Here is a 9191-nt window from a genome sequence, read left to right as displayed (position 1 = left end):
AAGGGAAAGACGAGAGGAAGGAGTAGTTGCAAGGAGAGTGGAAAGGTTACAAGAGGATGAGAAAAAGGCAGAGTATAAGAGAGAAGTGGAGGAACGATTGGGCAAATATGAACTGGAGCAGATGGGAGACGTGGAAGGTGTGTGTAAGATATTTACAGAAGAAATATGTGCAGCATGTGACGTGGTGTGTGGAAGGAAGAGAAGACGGAGGGGGGTGCAAGGAACAGCGTGGTGGACAGAAGAGGTGAAACAGGCTGTGGCACAAAAGAAGAAAGCATACAATGAATGGTTGAGAAATAGGGGCGTGGAAGAAGTTGAGAGGCGGAAGAGAGAGTTATATGTGGAAAGGAAGAGAGAGGTGAAGATATTAGTAAGAGAGAGTAAGAAGAGAGTGGATGAGGAATTTGGAAGGAATTTGAGTGTAAAGTGGAGGGACTGTAAGAAAATGTTCTGGAGAGAAGTGAAAAGAGTAAGACAGGGTGGAAATGAAGTTAGCAGGGGAGTGAAAGATAAAAATGGTAGATTACTAGTGGAGAAGGGAGAAAAAGTGAGCAGATGGAGAGAACACTTTAAGGAATTGTTGAACGTAGAGGATGGAAGTAATGCGAGTATAAGTGGCTGGGGAATGGCTGGGAGAAGGAGGGAGGTGAGAAGACAGGAAGAAATTAGTAGGATAGAAGTTGTGGAAGCAATGAAGAAAGTTAAATCGGGGAAAGCCCCAGGAATTGATGGAGTGTGTGGTGAAATGCTGAAGCATGGGGAGAGATAGTAGTAGAATGGATGTGGAAGATGTGCAGATTGGCCTGGGAGGAAGGTAGAGTCCCGGAGGATTGGAAGTCAGGTATAATTATTCCCTTGTACAAAGGAAAAGGGGAAAAAGAAGTGTGTGGTAACCATAGGGGCATTTGTCTTCTTAGTATAATAGGAAAAGTGTATGGTAGGATACTTATAGACAGAGTAAGAGAAAGAACAGAGAAATTAGTTGGAGAAGAACAGGGAGGCTTTAGGAAGGGAAGAGGTTGTGTAGATCAGATATTCATTCTTAGATCTTTAGTGGAAAAGTTTCTAGAGAAGGGAAAGAAGTTGTATGCGGCTTTCATGGATTTGGAGAAAGCATATGACAGGGTGGATAGACAAGGATTGTGGAAAGTGTTAAGAATATATGGAGTAGATGGGAAGTTGTTGAATGCTGTGAAGAGTATGTACGATGGTGCGAAGGCTGCAGTGCGTGTGGATGGTGAACTAAGTGAATTTTTCTCTTTGAAAGTTGGTTTGAAACAGGGATGTGTCATGTCTCCATGGTTGTTCAATCTGTACATGGATGGGGTAATAAAAGAGGTACAAGGTAGGGTAGTGGATGTTGGAGTGGCCCTGGTGAGAGAGGATAGTGTTTGGAAACTCCCTGTACTGTTGTTTGCAGATGATACTGTGTTGTTGAGTGAAGACGAAGGGGAGCTGCAAGGCTTGGTGGATGAGTTTGAGAGAGTGTGTAAGAAACGGAACCTAAAGGTGAATGTAGGGAAGAGTAAAGTGATGGTCTTTGAGAGAGGTGAAGTCAGTGAATGTACAGCGAGGTTGGATGGTGAGGAATTGGAAAATGTGAGTACGTTTAAGTATTTGGGTAGTGTGATGAGTAAGGATGGAGGTTTGGAGGGTGAAGTGCTTGAAAGGGTACAGCAGGGAAGAAAGGTTGCTGGTTCCTTGAAAGCAGTGATAGGAAACAGGGAAGTGAGCATGGAAGTAAAAAAGTTACTACATGACAGTATTGTGATACCAACTCTAACGTACGGAAGTGAAGCTTGGACATTGTTGGAAGGACACAAGTCAAGAGTGAGAGCAGTGGAAATGAGTTATTTAAGAGGAGCCTGTGGAGTCACGTGGAGAGACAGGCTGACGAATGAGGATATAAAGGAACGTTGTGGTGTGGATGTGGATGTGATAGGAAGCGTTGTGAGGAACACACTGAGGTGGTTTGGCCATGTGGAGAGGATGGAGGGTGAAAGACTGACAAAGAGAGTGTATGTGAGTGAGGTGGAGGGTGGAAGAGGGAGGGGGAGACCGAGGATGAGATGGAGGGATGGGGTGGAGAGGTATATGAGAGAGGGGGGTGTGAGTTGGGAGCAGGGCAGTGAAATGGCGGGGGACAGGGCGACTTGGAGGCGATTTGTTTGTGGCCACCCCAAACGGGATTGAGGCGTCAGGCAATAGATAGATAGATAGATAGATTATTATTATTATTATTATTATCATTAGTCGTTATCATTATTATTTTTATTATTCGTCTAATTATTGTTATTATTATTATCACCATTCTTATTGATAATAATAATATTAATAATAATAATAAAAATATTATTATTATTATTATTACTACTACTACTACTACTATCACTATAATAATAATTATTATAATCATCCTCATACTATTTAAAATCATTATTATTTTATTATTATTATTATTATTATTATTATTATTATTTTATTATTATTATTATTATTATTATTGTTATTATTATTATTATTATTATTATTACCATTCTTATTGATAATAATAATAATAGTAATAATAATAATAATAATAATAATATTATTATTATTATTATTATTATTATTATTTTATTATTATTATCATTATTTTATTATTATTATTATTATTATTATTATTATTATTATTATTATTATTATTATCATTAATATTAATATTAATAATAATATTATTATTATCATTATAATAAAAATTAAGATCACGTCCCCCGGAAAATTACAAGGGAGTAAATAATTATGTAGGCCTTCATTACCGTGGGGGCAAAACTGGCGCCAAGGCGTGTCCCAGGCACCGCCGGCCTAGCAAAATTAACATGCAAATTTCAGCACTTGGGCTTATCTGAACGTTTTTTGATAATCATTTTATATATATACGTTTTTCTGTATATTTTTTGTTCCCCCTCACTGGAAGCGTTTTGCATACTGGAAGTTGCCTCCCTTTCGTTGTGTGCCCTCCTTTCAAGGGACAGGGAGGGAGCTTAAGGACGTTCGCGTAGCTGAACGAGTTTAAACCGGTTATGTGAATGCAACCACGTGAAGGCGTCGTTTTGCAGCAGCAGTAGGCACGTAAAAATAGAGAAACAACTGATGGACATTTCTACAGCTGCGTGCCACCACGTGAAGGCGTCCTTTTCCAACAGCAGCAGGCCAGTAAACCCGGGTATTGCCTGGCCAATGACCACCATAAAGTACTGGGTAGGGGCCACTTCCCTCACTGCACCAGTAGCAGACGGGTTGGAACCGCCATCTTGCTTTTCTCTGGGCGGGACAAGATGGCAGGTTATCATGTCCTCGGGGGGAATATTGGAGATTACGGGACGCTCTTACAAGTCGGCTCGGAAACTCCTTGGCAGTCTCGGCCGCCGGTAAAAATGTCGTCCTGTTATCCCGATGTCTCGTTCGGGTCCGATTCCATTCCGGACGGTAAAGATGCGTGACGAGAAACAAATGACAGAAAAATGCCAACTCGATTACCTGCACTGCATGTCCCACTTTGCCGACAGGTTTCCTGCTGCTGCTGAATCTGGGTGACTATAGTTCATTCACCCTGATTCGGCACAGATTTTCGTCTTCCTGCAGCTTTTATTACGTAGCTCAGTTATAAACAAGAAAATTTTGTGGCTCTGCTTCCTTTTGTATAGCACTTACTTGTGCCTAGCATTGAATTATAGTGTTAAACCATAATTTCTTGGCCCAGATTGTAGCGTTTTTGAAGCTTGTATGACGTAGTTTAATGGTAGAATTTAAAAAAATGATCTGGCTCTACATCCTTTCTGTTGCACATCTTGATGACTAGCATTATACGAGTAATCTAGTGCCAATTTACCTTTGCAACTCGCCATTCAAGAAGGAAGGAGGGCAATTTTATATTAAGTTAAAGTGAAAAGAGTGTAGTCCCCCCAGGAGAGCCGAAGCTTCCCGGATGTCTGGCGTTGATTAGGCGATTGTGAGCACCGTGTTTTGATGTCTCACGGGAGTAGGAGGAAGCAACCAGGAAAAAAGTTGAGTAGAAAAGTACAGGATAAAGCTGGAGCTAATCTTTAGATCTTGGGCGTCTCCAGTACCATGTGGAGTACGGTTGGCAACAAAAGTCCTTTCGTCTCTTGAGTTTTTCTTCCCATGCACTCAAGAAATTAGTGTCGTGAATCCTTAGCAACCAACGCCGATAACTTCGTGACATTTATTGCAGGTCCACCACACTTATTTTCAACGTCCGCGGACAGAGAAACAGGAGAGGTGATATGACTTTTGATGGCGACTGTATAATCCCTTGAAGTTTTAGCCTTCCAGATCATGGACGTATTTTCCATTTTAATTTGCTATTCAGGTGATTTGTTTATGATTAAGGGAGTCCATTGCAACTAAAGGGTAAGGTGCAGTCTTCAGTAACTCCATCAAAACTAAAGAATCTTCCTAAGGTGAACTGAATTGTCTGCAAATACAAGAGAGAGAGAGAGAGATGGAAATACATGGGAGTGAAGGGATTAAGAGTTTGTAGTACTCTTGAAACGCAGGGTTCTCACACACACACACACACACACACACACACACACACACACACACACACACACACACACAGAATGAAACTTACGAGAATATGGCCGAAACACATTACACTAGAGAAAAATGTATTAAAATATGGACCTAGCACATTATATTAGATGCAAAAAAATACCAGGAAATGACCAGGGGCGCACCCAGAAATTTTTAAAAGGAGGGGGGGCCGTAGTGAGGTGAGGTCAGGTAATTCGATAATTACAGGGAGGTCACATGCAGGTTTAGAAGAAGGAAGCTGCTGGCTCATGTGTTACTCTTTGTTTGTACCTGACAATTTTTCATGTTTTGCTGTTATCGAAATAAATATATATAAATCTTTAAAGGACCCAGAAAGCTAAAGGGGGGGGGGCCGGGACCGGTGGTCCCCCTCCTGGGTGCTCCCCTGGAAATGACCCTAACCCATTACAGTACAGAAAAAAAAAAAAAAAAGTGGTCCTGACACAATATATTAGGAAACATATACTTAAGAATATATGCCCGGAAACAGCATATTTTTTAATGACTGTAATATCCCTAAACGCAAAGCTCGTTTTGAAGATTATCATCCCTAGTGGTTAGGATTTAGAAAGAGGGAGGAAAGAGAATAAAGAGAGAGCTTTCGACTAACAATAAATCTATAAACAACAGCCAAGACAATTAGAACACGCTAGACAAAAGTAAAATTATCAATAATGAATTTAAGAAAACATCATTAGCGTATCGAAAATGTATTGTAGAAGGTCGTCCACTATGTAAATATCACTGACACAGAGAACAGATAGAGAGATAAATAAACTTACATGGGTATGAATATAGATAGCCATATAGACATATCGATATACGAATGAATATAGACAGATGGACCGATAAATGGATAAATGGAGAGATAGACAGATAGAATGACAGAGTAGATAGACAGGTAACAGATTACATGGGGAAACGAAGGATTAAACAGTTAAAAAGGAAAATGAAAACACGTGACTTTGCAGAGGGCTGTCTAAAAATTTTAGCAATATCTGAAATAATCTAAAAAAATAAATAAATAGTTGCATGTAATGTCCATTGAGAAGGACGGAAGTGGTGTTTCCATTAAAAAAAAAAAAAGTTGTGAGAACGCCCCTAAAAAGCTCATTGCACGATACCTCTTGAGAAAAAGAAAAAAAAAAAAAAACGAAAAAAGGAGAAAAATATCCTAACCGCGAAAACGGGGCTTACCCTTTCAGTATGTTAATGCTGTGGTGTGGAAAGGGACGCCTTCATGGGGTGGCATCGATATCACTAGGCTGCTCCATCCCCTGGTCATACAAATATCTTCCAGCTACTTCCCTATATCCCGAAAGGAGGATGGTGACCGTAGAGGAAAGGCAACTGAAGCCTGCGGTCCACTGGGCCTTGGATCACAAAAACAAGAAAGGCAAAAACAATATTAATAATAAGTACGATAATGCGGCTTGATTTCATTATTCTTGCTTTCTGGTGATTTTATTCCTTTCAAGAGAGAGACTGAACTGAAACAGATATATCCTTCATTAATCCCTTCAGTGCCAGGTGTTTTTCCTAAGCTAAAAAAAATCTCCTGGAGGAAGCAAGAAAACACTAAAAAAAAGAAATCATGGTACTGAAGGCGTTTAATAGACCACATCTTGCCTTCTGTCGTTACCTCACATTGTAAATGAAATAGAAAAATCGACCAAAAGAAACAAAAGTACGATAAACTGATGTTTACATGATGCAGCGTCAGGCAGAAAGTAGAACAGTAGACAGGCTGATAAAGATACAGAAGTAGATGACAGAGACAGGCAGACAGAGAAAGAGACAGAAAATTATGCACAAAATAACGGATGATGATGTAGATAAATATATAGATAGATGATGATACGTAAACAGATGGACAGAGACAGACAGACAGACAGACAAACGGACGTGCAAGGAATCTGGACGTGTGATGATGATGATGATGACGATGATGATGATGATGATGGAGGGAGGAAAACAAAGCTATGGAGAAGTCATTGGTGTTGTTTTCATTTCCCTCGAGACAACATTATCCTTCCTCACCTCCGCCCCACACCTCATTTTCCTGGGATCATCTGCTTTCCTTTTTCGTCACCTTAACGTTATTTCCTCTCCATTCTACTTTTTTTTTTTATCCTCTTTTCCACACACTACATTTTTAAAGGATCATTTCCTTTCTTTTTTCCGCCTAATTTCAAAACGTTATCATTATCTCTCCTCATCCGTCAAACACCTCACTTCGCTGCTTTTCTAGACCCCTCCCTTTTAATTATTTTCATTTCTCATCTTCCTAACATTGTCCTTGCTCGCTTCCCACGCACACATCATTTTTCCATTATTTTCTCCGTCAGTGGTATAGGCTTAACAGACTTGTAACTGCAAGGTGTGACCCAAATAAACTTCTGGCAGTCTGATGGCAACTCTCTCTCTCTCTCCCTCTCTCTCTCTCTCTCTCTCTCTCTCTCTCTCTCTCTTATTTGGTACTGTAATTTTTTCGTTAGTGGAAACTCTGATGACAGTTGTGTTATTTCCATTGGAATTTTACTGGAATTTAGGAGGGTTAGCGGCTTAGTCATTAATGGTATGGTCTGGATTCGTTTCAAGGAACTCTAATAATAGTTCTTTTATTTTTGCTTTATTCTCTCTCTCTCTCTCTCTCTCTCTCTCTCTCTCTCTCTCTCTCCTGTCTGGACGGGAATGAAGCTAATGTGAATGTTGACTGTGATGTGAAGTTTGATAATGATGTGAATGTTCATTGTGGTATGAATAATGATTGTTATGTGAATGTTGATTGTGGTGTGGATGTTGATTGTGGTGTGAATGTTCACTGGTACGAGCATGCAAGCGTAGCGAAGCAATGTTTTCCCTACGTTCAGCTGAGAAATGAGCAGCCCAACACGACTTAGCCCGGCCCGACATGACAGCCCGACCGCGATGGTTTTCAGAGGCTAAAAATTTTACTATGTAAGACAGAAGAGAGATTCTTTCAGTAGGTAGTAGAAACATTCAATAAATTTCGTTTTTAGCTGTATATTTACTCATGGGACCAAAGTAACCCTTGGAATCCCAGCTTTCCAAGGGAATGTACCGAGGGTTTCAATTGACATGCTCCACTATGAAATCGATATAAAGCACTGTCAAAGTGACATGCGAGATATGAGTTTTTTTTTTTTCATATCGCGCGCGTGCGTGCGTGTGTGTGTGTGTGTGTGTGTGTATGTGTGTGTGTGTGTGTGCGTGTGAAAATGTGAGAAAGTAAATATTTTAGCTCAATTATTCTCATGTTATTGTTCTAGTATCTCACCAGAAATGCTGAAGGTTTACACCAGGACGAAATTATGATGATAAGCGTATGTACAGCTCCGATCAGATTTTGGTGATACAGTCAGCACTGCCAAAGCCAAAGCGTCTGGAGTTCAGAGTTCGAGAATTTCGACTAACGTGTCTCACACACACACACACACACACACACACACACACACACACACACACACACACACACTGACAGAGAGAGAGAGAGAGAGAGAGAGAGAGAGAGAGAGAGAGAGAGAGAGAGAGTATACACCTAAGGCATGGTAACGGACATGGACGAGCGTCTCCCTATGTCATTTCAGTCACGACCAATATTTCAATGAAATATGTAATCTACACACTTCCATATACGTAAAAGACTAGCGATTTTATTATTACGTTATTCCCATGTCACATGAATTAATGTGGTTAGGCAACACAGTATTATATTAACCCAGAATACATCCTATGATTGTATAGTCATAGCTAGGAAACGCTGACAGGTAACATTTTATAATATGCCTTGCCCATTGCAATTGACATTTTAATTTCAAATTACACTTGTGTAGTTAAATAGATGATGAAAGTATAACACATCTGTGTCCCGTGAGTAAGCTATGAAACACACGGATGGTCGGGTCTCCTTACATTTTGTCTAAGGTACGGGTTAATCACATAAGTGACGGATGCGACCAGAACGTGGATAAGCGTTTTATTTTAAATTATGATTAGTAAAGTGAAATCAATATATTATTTTCTCTCTTAATAATATTATAATCGTAATAATAAACACTGAAGGGGATGAAAGACTCAGTTGCTCTGATATTTACTATTACCATAAGTATTATCCAGTCCACCCACCATTCTTCACAATCACTTTCTGTAGCCTCCGAGTTCATGATACCAGAAACGTTTGCATCGGATCAAGAATTTCGACTTGCGTGTCTGACACTGATAGAGAGGGAAGGAGGGGGGAAATATTCCGAGATTTCTTTGTATCATACGGATCTGGGGTTTACCAGTCCCCGGGAAATTACGGTATGAACAGGAAGGAGCAAAACCTGGACTTGAGAGGCAGCATCAACGCTCTGCGCGATAGTGGGCTGTCTATACGTGCTATCGCTTAGCGACTTGGCCGGGAGCCAAGGACCGTCGCCAAGTGGATTACGAGATGGAACAGCAACGGAAACATAAACGACCTGCATATGGTCTTTAAGTTCTATGTGCATACTTGGATTTGTTATAGTACGAGTACACAGGGGCGTCCGCAGAATTTTTTGTAAGGGGGGGCAAAATAAGAGAAA

Source organism: Coenobita brevimanus, chromosome 77, assembly GCF_032717465.1.
Source record: "Coenobita brevimanus isolate Jiangsu-jjx chromosome 77, ASM3271746v2, whole genome shotgun sequence".
In the NCBI taxonomy this organism is placed as follows: Eukaryota; Metazoa; Arthropoda; class Malacostraca; order Decapoda; family Coenobitidae; genus Coenobita; species Coenobita brevimanus.
The sequence above is the reverse complement of the archived record's forward strand: the minus strand, read 5'-3'. Positions refer to the sequence as shown.